The following is a 26,968-nucleotide window of genomic DNA, read 5'->3' on the forward strand; positions in this document are numbered from 1 at the left end:
GACGATAAGGTTGAGTGGTACTATTCTTGGATTAAGATATTAATTAAATGAGTTGTCAGTAACTCACTTAATTAGTGGACATTCGACATCTTAAACACAGGGAGACTAACACACTCATAATAAGAAGGAGCCCAAAAATGTAATTTGGGATTGGTGCGGTAGTTCAATAATAGTTCTCTAGTGGAATGAATTATTATTGATAAAATTAAGTTGTGTGTGCGGGGCGTTAATTTTATCGAGAGACCAAAACCAATTCCTCCTCTCGGTCCCTATCGTAGCCTCTTATTTATAAAGTACTATACCCACCTATACCCACCTTCATACACATGAGAAGGGGGCTGGCCAAGCTAGCTTGTGGTTCAAGCTAGGGCCGGTTCATGGGTGGCCGGCCCTAGCTTGAACCCAAGCTTAGGTGGTCGGCCCCCATTAAATTAAAAAGAATTTTAATTTTAATTTTTATTATGTGGAAGATATAATTTATTACAGAGAATTAAAATTAAAATATCTCTCTTTAAAAGATCTACAAAAGATTAAAAGAAAGAGATTAGATCTCTTTCCTTATTTGTAGATTGGAAAGATATTTTATTTTTTCTCTTTGAAAAATTATTCACATGTTGGAAATTAAAATTATAGAAATTTCTTTTTATCAACCATGAAGGGATTTTAAAAGGAAATTTTTTTTTTTTTTTAATTTCCAAAGACAAATAAGGAAGTTTTAATTGTTGATTGAAACTTGTCTAATTTGCTTCTCTTTGATGTGGCCGGCCAAGACATGTTGTTTTAAGAAATTTTGTTTAATTTTTCTTAATTAATTCATGTCAAGGAAAATTAAGGAAATTTTATTGTAATTAAATTTCCTAAATTACCAAGGCCAAGGAATATAAAAGAAGGGGAGGGGTGCCTTCATGAGGTACAACTTCTATTATTTCTCTTCCTCTTTTCCTTGGTGTTGTGGCCGGCCAACCTCTTTTCTTCTCTTCCTCTTTGTGGTGGCCGAATCATCCCTATTGCTTGGAGATCTTGTGGAGGCAGGATACTACTTGGAGAAGAAGAAGAAGAAGGAAAGAAAGCTTGCATCCCTTGGAGCTTGGTTGGTGATTTGATCTTCATCCTTGGTAAAGCTTCCTTGTTGTGGCCGAACCTAGCTAGGAGGAGAAGAAGGTGGTTGGTGTTTTCTCATCTCGGAAGATCGTTGCCCACACAACGTCTGAGGTTAGAAGAGGAATACGGTAGAAGATCAAGAGGTCTTTCTAAAAGGTATAACTAGTAATTTTTCTTTCCGCATCATACTAGTTATTTATGGAAATAATACCAAATACAAGAGGCTTACGATTCTAGAATTTCGAATATGTTTTTCGATGTTGTGTTCTTTTGTTTTTTTCTTTTCCTTGTGATTTGATTATTTCTTTCGGTTAACCTAAAGTTATTTTAGGAAATTAAATATTAGCTTTCCGTAAAAGGTTTTGTCTAGTCGGTGGTGGTTGCTCCCATATCCAAGGCCTTGTGCCTCGCCACGTCAGTACTGGGAACCAATTATGGAAATTAATATTTAATGGAATTAATAACTTAAGGTGACTTGGGTTGAACGTGTTAAGTTCCGCAGGAGATCCAAGTCAAAACCTAAAAGAACAAATAGATTAAGTTTTGGATCAAACGTGTTAAGTTCCGCAGGCGATCCAAAATTTAATTTAAAAGAACACATGGTAGCTAGGAAAAGGTTCAGACCTTTGTACAAAATTTTTGTACAGTGGAACCTCTAGGTTTTCCGAGTAGCAACCAACAACTTTCTCATGGCGGGTCATTCAGTATACATTCTCCAATGCATACCCATGTGTCAACTTGATATCTCTATATCCATGACTTGTGAGATCAAGTCATCAAGTTGACCTACATGTTAGTCTCGTTGCATTAACATTGTCCCTGAATGTTAATACTTGACTAGGAATGATTAAGAGTAGTGTTCTCTATACCATCTCACTATCGATTCAACCAATCGATTGATATAGATAAGAACCTTCTACTCAAGGACGTTATTATACTTAGTTATTTGGCACCAATACAAGTAAGTATAATAACCAAAACAAACACCTTTATATATATAAGAATATGATATAATGAGTCCATACAACAATCATCATATGATTGGCTCTAGGGCTCTAACTAACAATCTCCCACTAACACTAGTATCAATCATTGTAGGCTCTAAGGCCCAATGACCTAGTGTGACTATCATGCTTTCTCTGTGCCAAAGCCTTGGTCAAGGGATCTATGACGTTAACTTCTATGGGTACTCTACAAATCTTCACATCTCCTCTATCGATGATCTCTCGAATGAGATGGAAGCGTCGTAGTATGTGTTTGGTCCGCTGTTGTGAGTGAGGTTCCTTAGCCTGCGCAATTGCTCCATTGTTGTCACAATAGAGCTTAATAGGATCTGCTATGCTATGAACCACCCCAAGCTCAGTAATGAACTTGCGGATCCAAATTGCCTCCTTTGCTGCTTCTGATGCAGTAATATACTCGGCCTCTGTTGTAGAATCAGCGACTATGTCCTGCTTTGAACTCTTCCAGCTCACAGCACCACCATTTATGCAAAACACGAACCCAGACTGTGATCGATAATTATCCTGGTCAGTTTGGAAGCTAACATCACTGTAACCCTTTACAGCTAGCTTGTCATCACCTCCATATATCAAGAAATATTCTTTAGTCCTTCTCAAGTACTTAAGAATATTTTTGACCACTATCCAGTGACTTTCACCTGGATATTGATAGATCGTTTGGAGCGATAGAGGGGGGGTGAATATCACGCTTTTTTTAAACTATTCTTTTCTTTCAAATCAAAGTCGTGCAGCGAAAATAAAAAGGAGACAAAGTATTTTACTTCATTCGGAGTCTAGCTCGACTCCTACTCGAAGGCCCGCAGTCCTTGACTGCACCGATGGGCAAAGCACTAAAAACCTTCTTTCTGAAGTCCTCGGAAAGAAGCGAATCGTACAGATACAAGAATGTTAAGATAGTAACACACCTACTATCTTATGTAAATTAAGTGCAATATAAAATAAATATACCGACAATAAGATTAGAAAGACGAAGCTTGGTCGGCACTAATGAAGTTGCTTGCTGAAATCATAGGCGTGAGCAGCTTGCAGAAGAGCACCAGAATTGATTCGAAAAGTTGTCCTTCGCCTCTAACTTCGTGCCTCAATTTATAAGAGTACTGGAGGTTCGGTCGACCGATCCCTCTTTTCGGTCGATCGAACCAGCTCCATTCCTTCCTCACTGAAGACTGCAGTTGGCTCGATCTATCGCAGTAAATGCTCATGAATGGTTCGGTCGACCGAACCCATTTTTCGGTCGACCGAATAGTCTATTTCCCTGTTCGTCGAAATCTGTCGAGATCCTCATTAATGCTGCAGTTAATTTTGATTGGATCGATCGACCGGTCATCTAGTTCGGTAGACCGATCAGCCTTTTTCCTTTTTTGTTGATCGATGTTTGTTAACTTGGTCTGTGTTAAGTCACCAGGGATCGGTCAACCGATCTTACTATTCGGTCGACCGATCAAGCTTTGATCGGACTTTAACTTTGATCTGGTCTGAGCTGTTTGCTTTCTGATTTTGTCTGTTATGCTTTGTTCGATCGAATGAACCGCTGGTTCGGTCGATCGATCCAGTCTAACCTGCAGCACAGTGTTAGAACAAAAACTTCCTATAACATAGATGTTAGCACACAACATAATAATGAATGAGTAATAAAAGAACAGTAGAACTTGTTAGGATGTATACTAAAAGCCTAGCTTTTGGTATAAACATTTATCTAGAAATAAGAATCACATTGGTCAAATGTCTACATTTATGATAAATGTAGTTGTTCAATTAATTTATATTGTAGATAACATGGTGTGTGGTGTCACACACAGAGGATCATGTTATCAGTACCTTATAAATTATAAACAGTAGCTCACGACCAAGATGGAAAGGAACAAACCATTGGAAGGTCGTAGTGTAATTAGATATTAGTTTATCTTAACTATATAATTACACTAGTACACTTAGAGTGTATTGAGTAGGACCATTAGAGGTCGTTTCTTTTATACTGACTTTATAAAGGAACAAAGACCTCAGTTATTATGGAGTGTGTGTTCTTAATCCTAATATAATAACAAGCACATATAGTTGATATTTATTTCTTTAATTTATCAATGGGTGAGATTTAGTTCGATAAATCAATAAGCCCTATAAGTTGGGAAATGATATCACTTATAGTGTGTGTTGTTGATTATAGAAGAAAACTATGTCCTAGTGATCTAGGTTGAGAATGCCCCCAAGAGGAGCTCATAAGGATTGTCATGTTAAACCCTGCAGGTGGACTTAGTCCGACATGATAATAAGGTTGAGTGGTACTACTCTTGGACTAAGATATTAATTAAATGAGTTGTCAGTAACTCACTTAATTACTGGGCATTCGACATCTTAAACACAGGGAGACTAACACACTCATAATAAGAAGGAGCCCAAAATGTAATTTGGGTTTGGTGCGGTAGTTCAATAATAGTTCTCTAGTGGAATGAATTATTATTGATAAAATTAAGTTGTGTGTTCGGGGCGAACACGGGATGCTTAATTTTATCAGGAGACCAAAACCAATTCCTCCTCTCGGTCTCTATCGTAGCCTCTTAATTATAGAGTACTATACCCACCTCTACCCACCTTCTTACCCATCTATAGGGGCCGGCCAAGCTAGCTTGGAGACCAAGCTAGGGTCGGCCATGGCTTGGTTCATGGGTGAATTCATGTGGCCGGCCCTAGCTTGAACTCAAGCTTAGGTGGCCGACCCTATTAAAATAAAAAGGAATTTTAATTTTAAAATTTTTTCTTATGTGGATAACATGATTTAAAAGAGAGTTTAAAATTTTAAATCTTTCCTTTTATAAGATTCTACAAAAGATTAAGAGAAGAGCTAAATCTCTTTCCTTATTTGTAGATTAAAAGGTTGATTTTAATTTTGGTAAAAACTTTCCTTTTAATCATGTTCATGATTTAAAAGAAAGTTTAAAAATTAAAAATTCTCTTTTATTAGTTTCTACAAAAGATTAAGAAAATATTTAATATCTTTTCTTATTTGTAGATTGAAAGGAGATTTTAATTTTTAGAGATAACTTTCTCTTTTGGAAATTATCCACATGTTTAAAAGAAAGATTTTAATTTATAAAATTTTCTTTTTATTAACCAATCATGAAGGGATAAAAATTATTGGAGAAATTTTTATAAATTTCCGAAAACAAATTAGGAAGTTTTAATTCTTGTTTTAATTAAAACTTTCCTTGTTTTGGGGAGAAAGTGGCCGGCCAAGAAAATTGGAAAAAGAAAATTGATTTTTAATAAATTAATTTTTCTTTTTCATGGCAAAAGAATTAAGGAAGTTTTTATTAAAATTTCCTTATTTGCCAAGACCAAGGATTATAAAAGAGGGGGGTAGAGGTGCCTTAATGGCTAACGACTCTATTCTTTTTCTTCCTCTCTTTTCTTCCTAGGTGTGGCTGGCCCCTAGAGGTTCCCCTTCCTCTTCTCTCTTCTCCTTCTTGTGGCCGAGACTTCATCATCTCTTGGAGACATAGAAGTGGCCGGATCTAGATTGGAGAAAAGGAGAGAAAGGAGGCTTGTTTCTTGCATCCCTTGGAGCTTGGTTGGTGGAAAAAGTTCTTCATCCTTTGGAAGTTTTTGCTTGGCCGAAACTTGAAGGAAGGAAGAAGAAGGTGCCTTGGTGGTTCTCATCTCGGAAGATTATTACCCATACAATGTCCGAGGTTAGAAGAGGAATACGGTAGAAGATCAAGAGGTCATTAAAAGTTCACAAAGAAAGGTATAACTAGTAATTATTTTCCGCATCGTACTAGTTTTATTTCTTTGTAAAAATACCAAATACAAGAGACATGCGATTCTAATTTTTCGAATTAGTTTTCAAAGTTATGTTCTTTTGTTTTTTCTTTTCCTTGTGATTTGATTGTTCTTAGAGGTTAACCTAGGGTTACTATGGGAAGGTTAAATATTTAATTTCCTTAAAAGGCTTTGTCTAGTCGGTGGTGGTTGCTCCCATATCCAAGAAGGTCATGTGCCTCGCCATGTAGTACTGGAAGCTGATTTTGGAAATAGATATTTAATTGTCTTCGTGACCTAGGTGATTTGGATCGAACGTGTTAAGTTCCGCAGGAGATCCAAATCTAAACCTAAAAGAACAAATAAATTAAAATTAGGATCAAACGTGTTAAGTTCCGCAGGCGATCCAAGTTTAATTTAAAAGAACACATGGTAGCTAGGAAAAGGTTCAGACCTATGTACAAAATTTTTGTACAGTGGAACCGTTAGGTTTTCCGAGTAGCAACCAACAATTGGTATCAGAGCTAGGGTTTTGCCTCTGTGTATTTGGTATTAGTTTAATTATGCACATGTCATACATAATTTAGGCAGGATAATAGTAGGATGTGCTAACTTTGTGGATGCAGGATCCAACTATTATGGCTTATAGATATTGTGTGTATGATTGGATCCTTGGACATATCAAGGGCATTTTATTGTGTGTCCATGATTGTATTATAAAATATAGCAGGAGCTGTATTTAGTTTTATTAGGATTTTATTTTTTGATCTAGATACATGTACATTCCTTCGAGGAGTATAGGATCGAAAAATGTAAAATTCTATTTATGTCGCGGATCGAATCTTGCAAGGCATGAAACTTTTTGAGGACCAGAGGCGCAGCGGAACAAGGAGCAAGATGGATGTGACAACTAGACCCGGTGGCGGTGGCCAAAGATGGCAGCAGCTAGGGTTGGCGACACATGGAGAACAAAAATAGATAAAAGCCATAATAGTTGAAAATTAGTTTTTCTATTTATTGCTTTTTATGTCTGTCTTGTGCTTGTTAGTATGCATGTTAAGTAGGCTAGCATAGTCAAAATTTCTCACTTTAAATAACTAAGTGGGAGAGGGATCTATTTTAATAAATTCCACGGTCTCCATTACTAGTTTGTAAGTGATGCAATAAACTTCTTGGCTCGAGTGCCTTCCTCCATATTGGATGAGTTTGTTTGAATCACTAGATCAAACTTCCATTTAGGGATGACTATAGGAAATTAATTTAAGAGGCGTGATCTTCTGGAAGGGCATAATCCGATTAATGGACTTAGTGTCAGTAATGGTATACACTTACACGTCCTAATAGTATCCTCCATCAAGTCCGCTATTATTTGTGTGGATCAAGAAAACCAACTATTAATTTGGAATAAATAGGTTGACAAAATAATAAAATTAAAACCCCTTACAAATGTTTGATTTTGTATCGTCCCATATCGTATGGATACAAAATTCACGGTTTCGAGGTAATTTTATTTGTCATAAAGATTTAAGATTTATTGACAAGATAATTAATGGGTAAAACCTTCCAAATATTTTATATACGTCCACACTATCGTGGCTGAATGTTTGAGGTGTTGGTGAATTTAAATAATGTTGAATCAATGTTAATTAAATTTTATTTTAAAGTTTGACATATTTGATCAAGATAATTACTCATCATAAATAATCAAAGTAAAGTGACGAGATAATAAAATTAATGAATAAAATCTCTCTCTTTGATTTTGTATTGTGGCACATTCATGGATTTTAAGGTGTGTCTTGACCAATTTTTGTGATTCTTGATTTAAAATGTTAGTCAATCCCTAGTTGTAATTATAGAAAGACTTAGTAGTCCCAATTATAATGATTGGAAATAGGACTTGGACATTAAGGTAGACTTCCTTATAGAACCGAGCAATATGGGTGTATTTAATTCTTTGTTGTTGAAACATGGGTGGTGTTATATTTGAGACCAGATGTGTTGTTGATCGTTTAATCAAGTCTCAGGGTCAGGAAACCCACTATATGATGAAAAGGAACATGTCTGCTGGGCACCTCTTGCATCATGTCAAAAGTGGCAATGCATGTGGGAGGTTTATTCTCTAATAGGAATAAAATATGGATTATTAGAAATTATCTTTACGTACTAAGTTTAGAAAGAACCTGATTTCAGTTTCTAAACTATTATAGAATAGATATTGTGTCTATTTTGATAACAAAAAATAGGGAAGTTATCTATTCTGGTATGTTGGTTGACAATTTATAATCCAATAACTCCCACGATGCAATAAATGGAAATTATAACACATCTTCTAACTATAATAAGAGAAAGCAACCTTCAGAAATAAACCAATCATATATTTGGCATCTAAGGCTAGGTTATATTATCTTGAGTAGGATTCAAAGGATAATAACCAATGAACTCTTGGGTTCATTGGTAGTGGAAATCTTTCAAACCTGCGAGTCTTATTTGGAATGAAAAATAACCAAGAAGCTTTTAAGTTTAGGGGCTATGGAGCCAAAGATATGTTAGAATTGGTTCATTCTGATTCTGTGTAGACCTTTGACTATCCAGGCAAGAGATTGTTTTAAATATTTCGTCTATTTTATAGACGACTATTCGAGATAAGGATACATTTACTTGATGCACCGCAAGTCTAAGTGCTTTGATTAGTTCAAAGAGTACTAGGCTGATGTGGAGTAATGTCAAGGTAAAAGTATCAAGACACTACGGTTAGATCATAGTGGAGAGAACCTCTTAGGAGAGTTTAGGAGTCACTTATCAGAAGACGGGATTTAATCTCAACTAACTACACCTGGTACACCCCAACAGAATGGTGTAGTAGAAAGAAGGTATAAGTCTCTTATAGAATAATTAGATCGATGATGAGTTATTCAGAAAATTAACAAATTTGTTTTAAGGATATACACTAAGAGTGAACATAAGTACCTTAAGTCGAACTCTCTACTCCCATAGAATTGCAAATCGGGCGTAAGTCAGTTCAGCATATTCGTTTGGGTGGTCTAACATGAGCGACACCGTGAAATAAAGTTGGACAGGAATTCACTTGTTTGTGGGTTATCCTAGAGAAACGAAAGTAGGTTTATAGTCTTAAAAATGAGAAGGTCATTGTTAGCATCAATGACCGATTTTTAGAAAAGGACTATACCATAAGCCCATAAGTAAATTTGTTCTTAAAGAAATTATAAAGGACATGTCTAATCTAGTACCAACTGTACAAGATGAAATATCACAAGAAACTACAACACGTATCATAAATGATACACAATTACAATCGCTCATTATATGTCGAACACTAAAAAGATTCATATTTTGGGAGTTTTTAGACTTGATCCCAAATGAACATAGCCCCAGCACATCCGGAAGCATAGAATCAACGTCGTCGCGAGCAGACAATGAATAATTATTAATATTAATGTATATCAATAAAATAAAACTTGTAAAACCACCGGATGGTGTAAAAGCCATTGGGTGAAAATAGGTCTCAATAGGAAAGATGGATAGAAAAGGTGGAAACTTTCAAGCAAGGCGATGAGAAAAGAAACTTTTCACTAGTAGTCATGCTTAAGTCTATCCGATTCTTTTATCTATTTGGCAAGTGGATGTCAAGAAGATTCCTTAATGGAAGTCTTGAAAGAAAGCATTCATATAAAGCAACGGGGTTCATCGCAAAAAGAGCATCTTGTGTGCAAGTTCAAGTTATCATTGAATCGAGGCAAAGTTTCAAGGTCTTGGAACATCCGTTTCATCAAGTAATCCGACCTATGGATTTATTTAGTAGGATAAGTCTTGTGTATACAAAAGTAAGATGGAAATGGTGGTATTTCTTGTACTATAGTAGATAACATTTTGGTAGTTGGAAACAATACCAAAATGTTGTCAAGTAAAGTATGGTTGTCGAAATAATTGATATGAAGGACTTGGGAGAATATATATATTCTTGGGATCAAAAATAAGGGATCACAAGAAAAGAATATTTTACTTATCCCAAGCTTCATATATCGAAAAATCCTTGCTCGTTTAGGATTTCAAGAAAGGTTTCTTACCTTTTTAGCTGGAGTAACTTTATCTAAAGGAATGTCAGACATCAAAGGAGATGAGGAATGAAAGCAGTTCTTTATGCTTACCGCTGAAGCCTAATGTATCTGACACGAGATCAGAAATCTGTTTTGCCAAGAGCATAGTTAGCAGATATCAAAGTAACCCTGGACAAGGACATTGGACTACAGTAAAGCAAATATTGAAGTACCTTAGAGGCACTAGAGATTATATGCTAGCTTACAAGACAATTAATTTGGTCCCTATGGGTTGCACGGATTTTGACTTCCAATCGAATAGGGACAATAGTAAGTCAACCTTGGGGTTTTGTGTTTACTTTAGGAGGTAAAGTCATAAATATGGAAGAGTGATAAGCATAGGTGTTTTTCTGGACTCCACCATAGAAGCTGAGTATATGGCAAGCCTCTGAAGTAGTCATAAAAGCTGAATGACTCAATAACCTCAAGATAGACTTAGATATGATTTCTAATTTGTCCAAAGATTATTATAATTTATTGTAATAATAGTGGTGCAATAGCAAACTCGAAGAAACCATGAGTCTATAAGGTAAGTAAACACAATAGAGCGCAAGTACCACCCAATACGAGAAATCGTATAAACAAGGAGAAGTTGTTGCCGCTTAGATTGCATCAAATCATCTATAGATCTTTTCACTAAGGCTCTTAAGGCAAGAGCTTTTGTTGGGCATGTTGAAGGGTTGGGAATCAGATGTATGGCAGCAGATATGGCAGCTTAGTCTTTTAGTATAAGTGGAAGATTATTAGGATGTATACTAAAAGCCTAGCTTTTGGTATAAACATTTATCTAGAAATAAGAATCACAATGGTCAAATGTCTACATTTATGATAAATGTAGTTGTTCAATTAATTTATATAGATAATATCATGGTGTATGGTCACACCATACACATGGATCGTTGCGACTCTTAAATTATAAACAACGACGACAAGAGAGGAACAAACCATTGAAGGAGTGGTGTAATGGGTATTAGTTTATCTTAACTATATAATAATTACACTGCACTTAGAGTGTATTGAGTAGGACCATTGTAGGTCGTTTATTTTATCTCGACTTTATAAACAAAGAACGTTATTATGGAAGTGTGTGTGCTCTTTAATCCTAATATAATAACAAGCACATATATTTGATATTTATTTCTTTAATTTATCAATGGGTGAGATTTAGTTCGATAAATCAATAAGCCCGATAAGTTGAGAAATGATATCACTTATAGTGTGTGTGTTGATTATAGAAGAAAATGTGTCCTAGTGATCTAGGTTGAGAATACCCAGGAGGTGGATTGTCGTAAACCACGCAGGTAGACTTAGTCGGCATGATAATAAGGTTCAGTGGTACTACTCTTGGACTAAGATATTAATTAAAGGAGTAACTCACTTAATTAGTGGACATTCGACATCTTAAACAGGGAGACTAACACTCTCATAATAGAAGGAGCCCAAATGTAATTTAGGATTGAGTGCGGTAGTTCAATAATAGTTCTCTAGTGGAATGAATTATTATTGATAAAATTAAGTTGGTGTTCGGGCGAACACGGGATGCTTAATTTTATCGGGAGACAAAACCAATTCCTCCTCTCGGTCCCTATCGTAGCCTCTTATTTATAAGTACTATACCCACCTATACCCACCTTACCCATCCTATAGGGGTGGCCAAGCTAGCTTGGAGACCAAGCTAGGGCCGGCCATGGGTGAATTGGTGATCATGTGGCGGCCTAGCTGAACTCAAGCTTAGGTACCTATTAAAATAAAAAGGAATTTTAATTTTAAAAATTTTTCTTATGTGGATAACATGATTTAAAAGAGAGTTTAAAATTTTAAATCTTTCCTTTTATAAGATTCTACAAAAGATTAAGAGAAGAGCTAAATCTCTTTTCTTATTTGTAGATTAAAAGGTTGATTTTAATTTTGGTAAAAACTTTCCTTTTAATCATGTTCATGATTTTAAAAAAGTTTAAAAATTAAAAATTCTCTTTTATTACTACAAAAGATTAAGAAAAGATTTAATATCTTTCCTTATTTGTAGATTGAAAGGAGATTTTAATTTTTAGAGATAACTTTCCTTTTTGGAAATTATCCACATGTTTAAAAGAAAGATTTTAATTTATAAAATTTTCTTTTTATTAACCAATCATGAAGGGATAAAAATTATTGGAGAAATTTTTAAAAATTTCTGGAAACAATTTATGAAGTTTTAATTCTTGTTTTAATTAAAACTTTCCTTGTTTTGGGGAGAAAGTGGCCGACCAAGAAAATTGGAAAAAGAAAATTGATTTTTAATTAATTAATTTTTCTTTTTCATGGCAAAAGAATTAAGGAAGTTTTTATTAAAATTTCCTTATTTGCCAAGACCAAGGATTATAAAAGAGGGGGTAGAGGTGCCTTAATGGCTAACGACTCTATTCTTTTTCTTCCTCTCTTTTCTTCCTAGGTGTGGCTGGCCCCTAGAGGTTCCCCTTCCTCTTCTCTCTTCTCCTTCTTGTGGCCGAGACTTCATCACCTCTTGGAGACATAGAAGTGGCCGGATCTAGCTTGGAGAAAAGGAGAGAAAGGAGGCTTGTTTCTTGCATCCCTTGGAGCTTGGTTGGTGGAAAAAGTTCTTCATCCTTTGGAAGTTTTTGCTTTGTCGAAACTTGAAGGAAGGAAGAAGAAGGTGCCTTGGTGGTTCTCATCTCGGAAGATCATTGCCCATACAATGTCCGAGGTTAGAAGAGGAATACGGTAGAAGATCAAGAGGTCATTAAAAGTTCACAAAGAAAGGTATAACTAGTAATTGTTTTCCGCATCATACTAGTTTTATTTCTTTGTAAAAATACCAAATACAAGAGACATGCGATTCTAGTTTTTCGAATTAGTTTTCGAAGTTGTGTTCTTTTGTTTTTTCTTTTCCTTGTGATTTGATTGTTCTTAGAGGTTAACCTAGGGTTACTATGGGAAGGTTAAATATTTAATTTCCTTAAAAGGCTTTGTCTAGTCGGTGGTGGTTGCTCCCATATCCAAGAAGGCCATGTGCCTCGTCATGCAGTACTGGAAGCCAATTTTGGAAATAAATATTTAATTATCTTTGTGACCTAGGTGATTTGGATCGAACGTGTTAAGTTCTGCAGGAGATCCAATTCTAAACCTAAAAGAACAAATAAATTAAACTTAGGATCAAACATGTTAAGTTCCGCAGGCAATCCAAGTTTAATTTAAAAGAACACATGGTAGCTAGGAAAAGGTTCAGACCTATGTACAAAATTTTTGTACAGTGGAACTGTTAGGTTTTCCAAGTAGCAACAAACAGAAATGTTCTTGATCTCAACTTGGAAACCTTCTCGGTTTCTTCAGTTGGATCAACGACCTAGGGTTGTTCTCTTCTGGAACTCGACCTCATAGTCACTCCTCCAGTTTGTTTACCTCAACCCACCTGCCAAACTTTGATCCTCCAGATCTAGTTTAGGCTTTTCACTTAGCTCTGATCGGCTCGCCAGGACTTTTCCCTTGATCTTAGGTCCTCCAGACCTCTCGATCATACTGCCAAGTTTCAGGTCCTCTCGACCTCCTTGGACTTGCACCTGGGTTCCACGATCTGCTAAGATTTCTCCTGCCTAGCCTCCAACTAGGTCTTTCTTGGTTAAGTAAACATCCTGCACACTCAGTCAACTTGTTAGATCATAACATGACTTAACTTGAACCTTTGACAACATCAAAACTCAGGTTTGATTCTGGTGCAACTTGCACCAACAATCTCCCCCTTTTTGATGTTTGGCAACCAAGGTTCAAAGTTAAGTTAAACTATGCAACAAGTAAATAAACAAGCAATTTTTTTTTCTTTTGAGTTAAATAACTCCCCCTGAATTCACTATTTCTCCCCCTTTGACACACATCAAAAATAGGGGCAGAATCAAAAACAAGTAAATTTTGAATAGAATTATCAAAGAGTTTAAACATAATACTAAGTTTGAATAATATTTGAAAAAAACATTACTAAAAAAAATTACTAAGTCAAGAAATATTTTGAAAATATCTAAAAATTATATGTTGAAAAGAATAAAATTTGAAAGATATTTTGAAAATTAAAACATTTGAAATTTTATATTTTGAAAAGAATAAAATTTGAACAACATTAATTTTGAAAAAGAATGAATTTTGAAAAAAAAAATTTAAAAACTTTTGAATTTTGAAAAACATTTTGAAAAAAATATTTTAAAAAAATATTTTTGAAAAGAATGAATTTTTAAAAAATATTTTGAAAAGAATGAATTTTTGAAAAATAATATTTTGAAAAGAATGAATTTTAAAAAATATTTTGAAAATAATTTGATCACTAAGTAAAAATAATATAAGCTTAAAAAATCTTGTTTTGAAGCTCCCCCTAAAATTGACAAATTCCTAAAAGTCCAAGCATGGGTATAGAAAAACTAAGGAAAAATTGTCCTTATGATGAAATGTCCAACCCTTGTCCAAGGCTAGCTACCACAAGATAGTAGCAATTTGACTCAGGTTGGTCAATTTGAGTATTTAGTACTAACTAGATTTTTACCAGTTAGGTAACCCAAATTGATTCATGTATGTTGTTTTAAAGCCCAGATTTATAACGATGCACTGACATAAGCATCTAAAATCTAGGGCTAAGACCTAAGCATCTCACCCATTCTAAGTTATCAAACAAGAGATCCTACTGTACTTGTGAGATGTTGGCCCTAAGACTATAGGATCATGCAATTCTACGGTAGATCCTAAGCTACTCCAGAAATTTTAAAATAATTTGAAAGAAATTTTGAAAACTAAAAATTTGAAAGGGAATTTTTACGAAAATCATTTTGAAAGATAAACTAAATAATAATTTCTAAAACAAACAAACCTATTCTATAAAACATAACCCTAATTGTCTTCTTAGATTACTAAATTCTGCTTCAGGTAAAGGTTTAGTAAAAATATCTACCAAGTTAGATTTGGATTTAATATAATTAAGTTCGATATTCCCTTTAGACACATGATCTCTAATGAAGTGATGTTTAACCTCTATATGTTTAGTTCTAGAGTGATGTACTGTATTTTTAGTAAGATTTATAGAACTTATATTATCAATGTAGGTTTTTACATTTTTATAATCTAGATTAAAATCTTTTAATGTATGAGACATCCATAACAATTGGGCTACACATTCACCCATTGCTATGTATTCGACTTCGGTGGTAGATAGGGCAACACATTGTTGCTTACGGCTAAACCAACTAACTAAAGATGAACCTAATAATTGACAACCTCCACTTGTACTCTTCCTATCTAACTTACACCCAGCATAATCCGAATCTGAGTATCTGACTAAGTCAAAATGTGGGGTTCTTGGGTACCAAATTCCTACATTAGTAGTGCCTTTTAAATATTTAATAATTCTTTTAACCAGTGAAAGATGGGTCTCTTTTGCACAAGTCTGATATCGGGCACACATACTAACTGCAAATAAAATGTCAGGTCGGCTTGCAGTTAGATAAAGTAAACTCCCTATCATGCTTCTGTAATACTTTAAGTCAACAGGTATACCATTTTCATCATTATCAAGGGTAAGGTTACTTGCCATTGGTGTCTTAAGCCCTTTACTGTTTTCCATACCAAATTTTTTAAGAAGTTCTTTTGTGTACTTAGTTTGATGTACATAATTACCATCCTTAGTTTGTTTAATTTGGAGACCTAAGAAATAATTTAATTCACCAACCAAACTCATTTCAAATTCATTTTCCATGAAGGTCACAAATTCTTTTAAAAATTTTGAATTGGTTGAACCAAATACAATATCATCTACATAAACTTGAGCTATGAAAATTTCTGAATTAAAGGTTTTAATAAAAAGTGTAGGATCAATTTGGCCTTCTTTAAAACCCTTTGATTTTAAAAAACTAGACAGTCTTTCATACCAAGCTCTAGGTGCTTGTTTTAATCCATATAAAATTTTTTTTAGATTAAAGACATAAGTTGGATTTTCTAGATCTTCAAAACTGGGTGGTTGACTAACGTAGACTTCTTCCTTAATAAGGTCATTTAGAAAAGCGGATTTAACATCCATTTGGTACAATTTGAACCCTTTAAATACAGCATAGGTGGTCCGTAGTCACTGTCTGTAGCTAGACTATCAATTTCTGGATAGTCAGGGTATATAAATAGTCACTGTTTGTGTGAGAATGCTCTACCATAGATGGTCCTGTAGGCAGACATGATGCATAAATAGTCACTGTCTGCAGAAGAACACTCTACCATAGATGGTCCCGTGGATAGACAGGGTATATACAAATACCAAGCCATAATGAAAAATAAGCGGTAACAATTCATCCAAGGATAATGCTATTCAAGCTACCCTACGATCTAAAATCAATAGCAGATAGGCATGAGCCTAAATAATAACCAAGGGTGTAGTAGGATACTCGATATCTTACATTACGGTATCAGCTTACCAATGTGTAGGCTTGAGCCTACATAACAAGCAAAAGGTCTAGTAGGATATTCAACTATTCACTATGGTTTACATGCGATAGATTGAGATCAATGTCTGATCTAATAGGAAGTTTAAAATCATAGACATGCATTGAATAACAAGTCTAATAACATGTATATAGGTACCACAACAGCAAGTATAATAGTAACAATCTTAATCGAAGGGGGTTATAGCCATCTAGTCATAATATCCCCTCGAACTCCTAGATGATGATCTAAAGAGAATATCCTAGTGGGATATGCTACCTCTAGGAGTGATTTCTATTAGTATAGGTAAGTATGCTCTCACTAACATATATGCCCTTACACAAGTATACAACTATCTACATATGGTATCAATAACCTATAGGTAGGAGCCTGAGTATATAACCATATTATAATATAAATGCACAACCATAAGCCTATAACTAGACTATGGTCTGGTAATATCATGCATATATATAATCAATCCAATCATAAATAACAAATAAGGCTACATGGATATCCAATAGATCAAAATATAAGGACAAATAATAAAGTATCCAATGCAAGAATTGATCTAGAGTAGAGTCAAGGTCAGTAAATTAGTACTGCCAAATCAATAACATTGATCATGCACTAAAGTCAAAGATCTAAAGAAACAAGTCAAGAAGTACCTGCCTTTATCTATCGATCATGCTAAACAATCCCATATCGAGACGCTCATCACGAATCAAAGTCCTACATCAATATATTTTATTTAGCCAATTCTATATGAATCAAATAGGTAAATAAAATCCTCAATCTAATTAGGAAAAACTCCAATCAAAAATCTTTAATTAATCCCTAATTAATAATTAACCTCAATTATTCTCATTCATTGATCAACTTAGGGTTAGCCATATAATCATCTCTAGTAAATCTAATGATTAAATTTAACGCAACATGAATCAACCCTACTTAGTTCATCTCAATAAAAACTGGCTAATCCTATCCATAATCAAAATTGGATTAACCTAATTATCCACTAATCATTTCACATGCCTCAGTGAATTAACAATCTTAGTAGATCCCAAACAGAACAATCTAATCATGGATAACAAGAGGAAAATCTTGAAAGAAAACTTCACCTACGAAGAGCAAGGGTTAGATGCCTATACCTTAAGGATGATCTAATAGAGCTCCTCCTTGTCAACAAGAGAACCAAACGAGGCAGAAGAGGTGAGATCGAGCTCATGGCCAAAACAAAGGTAGGTGGCTGACAGTGTAACACCCACAAAATTATAAGATAAGTATATGGGTGTTAGTTGCTTTAGAACATAGAGGTAAAAAGAATCAAAAGAAGAAATAAAAAGAAGAGGTGAAGGTTTGAACCTTGAACCTCTCACAAAGGATAGAAATAAAACTATGTATGATAACCACTAGGATAATGAATAATATGTGAATGGGAAATGATGTGAATTGTAGTTAAAAGTAAAGATAAAAATTTAGTGAGGAAACAAGAGAAAATCAAGTAGCTTTCTTCCTCTTGTTTACCTCTTGGTTAAGAAAAGGAGTAACAAAAGACAAGTTGTCTTCTCCCTTTCCTTCTCTATTTTCGTGGGGTTTAAGGGGATAATGAAGAGAAGAGTTAAGGGGAAGGAATGAAGACATATTCTCATTAGAAAAATACATGCATGCATTAAGGAGGAAAGGAAGCAAAGTTCACCTTTGTAACTTCCACCCACTTAGCATAAAAAGGAAAGGAACTAAAGGATTTCATTTTTTTTTCCTTCTCCCTCACCCTTGCCGAGACTAGAAGCCTCCTTCCTCATCTCCACAAGCCAAGTTTAGGTTTCTCTCTAAGAGAAAACTAAACTACAAGAAGGAGCCTTCAAGGTGTACCCTTCCAAGCAAGAGAAAAATCAAGAGGAGTGCTAGAAGAAGAAGCTCCCTTCTTCCTCTTCACCAAGGGTACCAATTCTTTAAAGATTAACAAGTGAACACTAGGTAAGTGTAACGCCCGAAAATTCTCAAAACTGTTTTAGGAATATAGTATGATTTTTCTGGAATTTTTAGATATGTTTCCGGAATTTTCCGAGTAGCGGAAGTAGCAAAAATAATTAGAACCGCAAATAGCTTAGGCGGGAATCGAACCCGAGACCTATGGTGTAAGGGATAATGTTAGTAACCAGTTGAACCCAGCAGGGCTTATATTTATATTAGAGTTGGACCGGAATTACCACTTGATATAAATAGGAGGTTTAAGTGGGTTTGGGTTATTTTGATTAACTTGGTTCGGCAATATCAATTCCACCGTGACCTATCCCTCTCCCAAAACCCTTCACCGCCGCCCACTCCTCTTCCTCCTCTTCTCTCGGCGCCCAAGCCCCAAGGGCCCTCGGTTCACCTTCCGGCGACGACTCCAACACAAAAGAGGTTCTTCTCCGCGAGAGGAACGCGAAGACGTGATCGGATCGTCGAGAGGATCATCTCCACCAGAACTCTAGCGGATAGAATCGTAAGAAATTACGATCAAGAGGTAAGAAACCCCTCACCTGCAGTATAATAGCTTTCGTTTGATTGCATACTGTTAGATTTAGCTATATGCAGGTTTTTCGGCACATAGGGTGTGTTTTAACCCTCCTCGAGGATTTAGGGATCTAGTTGAACACCTCTAGACGGCCGGACACGCTGTTCCCCTTTAGTTGGAGATTCTAGACGTTTTCGGGTGCCTAGAGGTGATCTCCCATTAGAGGAGAGAGTGGAGCACACCAAGTGTTTGATAAAATGTTAGTGAGCTAAATACCACCTCGTATGTTTAATAGCTCATTAGATGCATTAGAGGCATTTTAAACAGACATTAGTTTAGTTCAGTTTTATGGGACTACGGTCCAATGGGTGGGCTCTCACAGTCGCCTCTAGGTTCAGATAACCTAGCTCTAGGTTCAGATAACCTAGAAACAGCATGTTATATCAGTTAGCTATAGATATCAGTATTTTATTTTCAGTGGCACTGTACCGGATTAGATATCCATTGGGTTGGACTCCCACAGTCGTCCCTAGGTTCAGAGAGCCTAGACAACCCTGCTAAATTCGGGACTTGCAACCCCGGGTCTAGTAGGGATGCGCGCACAGCAAGTACAGTTGCCGGGCCCAACAGCATGTTTAGTATTTTCACCTATTATGTATTAGATTTCAAAACTCAAAATCAATTATGCTAGTTGAGTTTGTTTCTAGTGACAGATTTAGTTTCAGTTAGTTTAGCTTATATTCAGTTCAGTGCTTTTATTGCTTGCTACGATATTATCAGTGCTTATGCCATGCTCATGTGTTGTGCTTTACGATTTTAATATACCATGACTTAGCAAGTTTAGTGCATAATTTCAAATAGCATGCTTTACAAACCATATTGCACCGAATGCATGTTTTTGTGAGATAGATGGTTTCTTACTAAGCTTTAAGCTTACAGATTCTACTTTTCCTTATACTGCAGATAAAGGTAAAGGAAAGATGGACTAACAGAGGAAGCTGGAGGGCAATGCAAAGATGGTGTGTGTGGCAGGAACTGGAATCAAAGATCTTTAGGGGACTTAAACATTCTAGCTTAGAATTATGAACTTCAGTATTTTGCTTTTTATGCATTTTAAGTTGTTCAATGCTAGAAATTAAAGAACCATGCACTATAACAAGTTAGATTGCTAGTCATATGTTATTAGAGTGTTTATTATGCATTAGATAGTTGTAGTGTGAGGTTTTGGCACGAACCAGTGCTGAAATCAGAGTTTCAGTGCGAAATCAGACACCCCAATCGATCGGTGGATCGATTCGGGCAACTTGCTCCGCGAACAGTAGGTTTCTGGATCGATCATCCGATCGATCCAGCAATTTCTGTCGCGAACAGAAGGTTCGGGGATCGATCCCTGGATCGATTGGTCAGTCTGGATCGATCAGCCGATCGATCCAGAATATCGTCCCGAGCACAGTAGCGTGCTGGATCGATCACTGGATCGATCCAACTTATGTCCCGCGTACAGTAGCCGGCTGAATCGATCCCTGGATCGATCCGACGTTCCAATCGATCAACGGATCGATTGGGAGGTCTGATAACAGCCGGAGAACGTTTATTTCAGCTCCTTGACCATAGGGGATGTAGTATATGTTAGGTATACTTTAGATTACATCCTTCAGTACATGTAGAACCAGGAACAGTTATCAGTTAGCAACTAAAATTTAAATTAGATCAGTTTTCCGCACAGTTAGCACAGCATAACTGTAGTGATTGGCCTTACAGCTTAGTACCTAGAAGGCGGGTCGTTACAGAGTGGTATCAGAGCAGTGTTCCATACTTCCTACACACACATCATCATTGTGCCTACAGCTTCCAAGTAAGAACACCTCTACTTCATTTATGCTTCTTGTTATTATTACAGTTCATGTTTATATACCTACTGCTTGTTAGTACGTGATAGTTTAAACATGATATCAGTAGTTAGATAACTTTGATAGTGTTAGTTATGCCTATGTTCTCCATGTCTTTAGAAATGGCACGAGGACGCCCAGCTAGAAGGGCACTAGCTACTGAGCCCCAGCAAGAGGCAGGCAGATCGGCACTAGTGGCTCAGTTACAGCAGCACTCGCTGAACAGCAACAGGAGATAGCCACCTTAAAGGCGAATCGGCAGAACACCCCCACAGTCACCCCGGAACCGAACTGACGACCGAAGTCTTAGAGGTTCCACCAGCCTCGACCACTGACATCACCACCAATACGATCACCGAATCGGTCCAGAAGCCAAGCCGAAAGGAAGCCTATCTCGATCCAGGTTGGCGTGAGTCGCAAGGAGAACTTCTCGGGCACTAGTGAACCATGGGATGCACAAGCATGGTTCAAGACACTAGAGAACACGATGGAGCTCGGACTGGCCGAACACGAGAAGGTGAAGTGTGCCTCCTTCTGCGAGACGCATGCATGTGGTGGGAAAGAATCGAACAAGCGCCCGGTGAACCGGATGACATGGGCTGACTTTGAGAAGGAATTCTTTGAGGAGTTCTTTCATACGGGTTCAAACCGCCACTACGTGAAGTTCCTTGAGTTTCGTCAGCAACCTATCGCTGAGGCCTGAAGAAATTCAACAGTTGGCTCGTCTGCGGAGCTAGTCGTAGAAAGGAACGGATCTTGATGCTCAAGATGCCGAGGCCGGAGATAGCAATGAACGTGGCGGTGGCATACATAGGCCACAAACCACAGAGGAGTTAGTGAGCGGTGCCTTGACCACCGAACATTACCAGAAAGCACGAGGCAGCAGGCAAGTCTCCTCGAGTCCAAGGGCCAAGGAAACTCTCACAACAAGGCCACAGCTCTAACTAGAAAGGAACTCCAACAGCAAGCGCAAATCGGGAGTGACTCAAAAGGAGGGCCATCTAGCAAGCGACCCAGTTATCCAAAGTGTGCCACTTGTGGGAGATTCCACCCAGGGGTTTGTCGCAATGTGGACAAGAAGGGCACATGGCCAAGCAGTGCCCGAACAAGACCGGTCTTCCTCGGCCACAGCAGATCCAGTATGCAGCCAGCCAGCTCAGTTACATCAGATGCAGAGGTCCACTCATCAGCCATGGGCGATTAGAAGCCCCTCCAGCTATGGCGAATGCGAGGATCTACTCACTCACCAGAGGACGAGCAAATGCCTCGACGATCATCACAGTCGATTAGCATTTTTGATAGTGCTTCTTTTCTATTTGACACTGGGCAACCCATTCATATATAGCCGGTGTTCTCGACTCAGTGGTCAGTTTATGACGGCACTACCTTCGGAGAGGTCATGGCATCCACGCACTGGCTCAGTCATTATAGCAGATCGGGAACTCTTTTGTGATCCGATCCTGCTAGAAATGGCTGACTACGACGTCATCCTTGGGATGGACTTTCGTGATCAAAGTATTCCAACCCGAAGCAGAAGCACAGTTCGAGTACATCGGAGAACCAAAGAGGAAAGCCGAAAATTTCTCTCAGCCATGAAGGCACGAAGTTGATGGATTCGGGATGTGCGGGGTACCTAGCACATGTAGTCACTACCACCAGGACGAGGACCAACAGCTAGCAGAGGTCCGAGTTGTATGTGACTACCCAAGAGTTACCAGGCCTAGCACCAGTCAGGGAGATTGAATTTGAGATAGAGATCTTCCGGCACCAACCCTATTTCAGCGCTCCACGGAGCAGAAGGAACTTCGCACGGAGCTACTTGACAAGGGCCATCGCCCCTACTCACTCACCATGGGAGCGCCATGCTATTCGTGAAGAAGGATGGAAGCATGCGGCTATGTATAGACTACTGAGCACTGAATCAGTCACGATCAAGAACGGTATCCTCTTCCCAGAATAGATGACTTTCAGCTAAAAGGAGCAGCGGTGTTCTCTAAGATTGACCTCGGATCGTGATATCACCAAGTCGAGTCAAGGAGGGTGATATACCGAAAATATGGACATTACGAGTTCGTAGTCATGCCTTTTAGTGACAAATGCTCCAACTACATTCATGGATCTTATGAATATTCAGGAGTATTTAGATAAGTTTGTTATTGTGTTTATCGATGACATCCTTATCTACTCAGAACTCAGGAAGAACACTGCAGTGCAGACCCTTCAGCAGAACCAGCTATACGCCAAGTTCACGAAGTGTGAGTTTTGGCTAAATCGGTGTCCTTCCCGGGTCACGTCATCTCAAAGGATGGTATTATGGTAGATCCAAGAAGATAGAAGCGGTAAGTAACTGGAGGAGATCAAGAACGCCAGCGAGATCGGGATTAGCAGGATATTACAGGAAATTTGTGGAGGACTTCTCCGGGATAGCCTCCCGCTCTCACCAGGAAGAACAAGAAATTTTAGTGGACAGAGGAGCGAACTCAAGAGGAGATTGACTAGTGCACCTATTCTGACACTGCCGATAGCTTTGATATATATAGTGACGCCTCTAAATTGGGATTAGGAGCAGTGTTGATGCAAGATGGCAAGGTGATCTCCTATGCCTCCAGACAACTCAAGGATTATGAGAAGAACTACCCTACTCATGATCTCGAGCTTGCAGCATCGTTCTCAAAATTTGGAGACATTACTTGTATGGAGCTCGGTGCAGAGTGTATACAGACCATCAGAGTCTGAAGGATCTGAATATGCGACAGCGCAGGTGGCTAGAGCTAGTCAAAGATTATGACATAGACATCCTCTACCACCCAGGGAAAGCCAATAGGGTAGCAGATGCCCTTAGCAGAAAATCCAGCTACTTTATTATCTCTAGCAGCCATGTCACCACCCCTACAGAAGGAGATCGCGGATTTTGGTCTCGAACTCATCGTCGGACAGCTCTCTACTATGACCTTAGAGTCTACCTTGCTTGGTGATATTCAGATCAGCTCGGAATCCAGAAAATCAAGCAAGGGCTAACGAATCAAAGTAGAGAATTCAGAGTGTCCGATGGCGGGGTGTTGTATTTTGGTGATAGACTACGTGTTCCGGATGGAGGGACTACGGAGACAGATTTTAGATGAGGCTCACAGGACTCCCTATGCATCCAGGCTCCACCAAAATGTATCAAGACACGAAGAAACATTTTGGTGGCCCGGGATGAAGCGAGACATCGCCAGATATGTTAGCATCTGCCTCACCTGTCGGAGGGTCAAGGCAGAACATGAGGAGTTCTGGCCTATCAGATCCAAGAATGAAGTGGGAGGATATCTCGATGGACTTCATAGTGCTACCCGGAACCACGAATGGTTTTGATGCCATCCGGGTAATAGTCGGTTGACTAAATCAGCCCACTTTTAGCTATCAAGATATCCTACTCCATGGAGAAGCTAGCGCATCGCCAGACTACATGGAGTCCCACGAACCATCATTTTGATGATTCACATCACACTTGGAGTGTGTACGATTGGGCACCAAATGAAATTCAAAGGATTCCATCCTCAGACGGATGGCGACGAAATCGGGTACTCGAAGATATCGCTCCCAGCGTGTAGACTTCAAGGAAGTTGGTGCAAATACGAGTTTAGCGACATACAACATTATCGTGCCACCATGGCACCTTATGAGGCACTCTACGGGCGGAGGTGCGATCACCATCTGTTGGTAAGAGTGAGCAGGAACTAGAGCAGATCTAGTGGCGATACCACAGCCCATCCAAACAGATCCGGATCCAGAGGATAGAGAAAAGCCCTAAAAGCTACCACGCAGACCCTAGAGTTTTCAATTGGGATAATTTTCCTCGAGTAGCCTCCATGAAGGAGTCATGCTTTTGGGAAGAAAAAGCTAGCTCCCGGATATGTGGGACCATACCTATCACGAAGAGAGTGGGCAAGGTAGCATATGAACTAGAGCTACCTCGGGAGATGTCACTATCCACAACGTATTTCACGCTCCGTCAAGAAGCATGCGCCACCGGTGATTGAGCCCCAGGTTAGTCGTGATGATCTCAATGACGGCCTATTCGGATAATAGACCGAGAGCGGTAAAGAAAAACAAAGAAGTACCATTAGTCAAAGTCACTGGCAAAATCACACAGCAGAGGAGGCGACATGGGAGACAGAATTGTTTTAAGTTCGGGGACGAACTTTTTATAAGGTATGGGGGATTGTAACACCCAAAAATTCTCAAAACTGTTTTAGAAATATAGTATGATTTTTCTGGAATTTTTAGATATTTTTCCGGAATTTTCCGAGTAGCGGAAGTAGCAAAAATAATTAGAACCGCAAATAGCTTAGGCGGGAATCGAACCCGAGACCTATGGTGTAAGGGATAATGTTAGTAACCAGTTGAACCCAGCAGGGCCGTGCTGAGAGAAAGGAGAAACGTTTATATTTATATTAGAGTTGGACCGGAATTACCACTTGATATAAATAGGAGGTTTAAGTGGGTTTGGGTTATTTTGATTAACTTGGTTCGGCAATATCAATTCCACCTATCCCTCTCCAAACCCTTCACCGCCGCCCTCCTCTTCCTCCTCTTCTCTCGGCGCCCAAGCCCCCACCTTCCGGCGACGACTCCAACACAAAGAGGTTCTTCTCCGCGAACGTGATCGGATCATCGAGAGGATCATCTCCACCAGAACTCTAGCGGATAGAATCGTGAAATTATGATCAAGAGGTAAGAAACCCTCACTGCAGATAATAGCTTTCGTTTGATTGCATCTTGTTAGATTTAGCTATATCTTTTTCACATAGGGTGTGTTTTAACCCTCCTCGAGGATTTAGGGATCTAGTTGAACACCTCTGGACGGGCCGGACACGTCGTTCCCCTTTAGATGGAGATTCTAGACGTTGCCTGGAGGTGATCTCCCATAGAGAGGAGAGTTGGAGCACACCAAGTGTTCGATAAAATGTTAGTGTAGCTAAATACCACCTCGGTTATGTTTAATAGCTCGATTAGATGCATTAGAGGCATTTAAACCAGCACATTAGTTTAGTTCAGTTTATGGGACTACGGTCCAATGGGGAGCTCCGGACGCCTCTAGGTTCAGATAACCTAGCTCTAGGTTCATAACCTAGAAACGTTATATCGCTTAGCTATAGATATCGATTTTATTTGGGATTAGATATCCATTGGGTTGGACTCCGACACGTCCTTAGGTTCGGATAGCCTAGACAACCGCTAAATTGGGACTTGCAACCGGTCTAGTAGGGATGCATATGATACGCCCAACAGCATGTTTAGTATTTTCACCTATTATGTATTAGATTTCAAAACTCAAAATCAATTATGCTAGTTGAGTTTGTTTCTAGTGACAGATTTAGTTTCAGTTAGTTTAGCTTATATTCAGTTCAGTGCTTTTATTGCTTGCTACGATATGATCAGTGCTTATGCCATGCTCATGTGTTGTGCTTTACGATTTCAATATACCATGACTTAGCAAGTTTAGTGCATTATTTCAAATAGCATGCTTTAAAAACCATATTGCACCGAATGCATGTTTTTGTGAGATAGATGGTTTCTTACTAAGTTTTAAGCTTAGATAAAGGTAAAGGAAAGATGGACTAACAGAGGAAGCTGGAGGGCAATGCAAAGATGGTGTGTGTGGCAGGAACTGGAATCAAAGATCTTTAGGGGACTTAAACATTCTAGCTTAGAATTATGAACTTCAGTATTTTGCTTTTTATGCATTTTAAGTTGTTCAATGCTAGAAATTAAAGAACCATGCACTATAACAAGTTAGATTGCTAGTCATATGTTATTAGAGTGTTTATTATGCATTAGATAGTTGTAGTGTGAGGTTTTGGCACGAACCAGTGCTGAAATCAGGGTTTCAGTGCGAAATCAGACACCCCAATCGATCGGTGGATCATAAGGTTCGGGATCGATCCTGGATCGATCGGTCGGTCTGGATCGATCAGCCGATCGATCCAGAATATCGTCCCGAGCACAGTAGCGTGCTGGATCGATCACTGGATCGATCCAATTTATGTCCCGCGTACAGTAGCCGGCTGAATCGATTCCTGGATCGATCCGACATTCCAATCGATCAACGGATCGATTGGGAGGTCTGATAATAGCCGGAGAACGTTTATTTCAGCT

The sequence above is a fragment of the Zingiber officinale genome, chromosome 1B, assembly GCF_018446385.1.
Source record: "Zingiber officinale cultivar Zhangliang chromosome 1B, Zo_v1.1, whole genome shotgun sequence".
Lineage (NCBI taxonomy): Eukaryota > Viridiplantae > Streptophyta > Magnoliopsida > Zingiberales > Zingiberaceae > Zingiber > Zingiber officinale.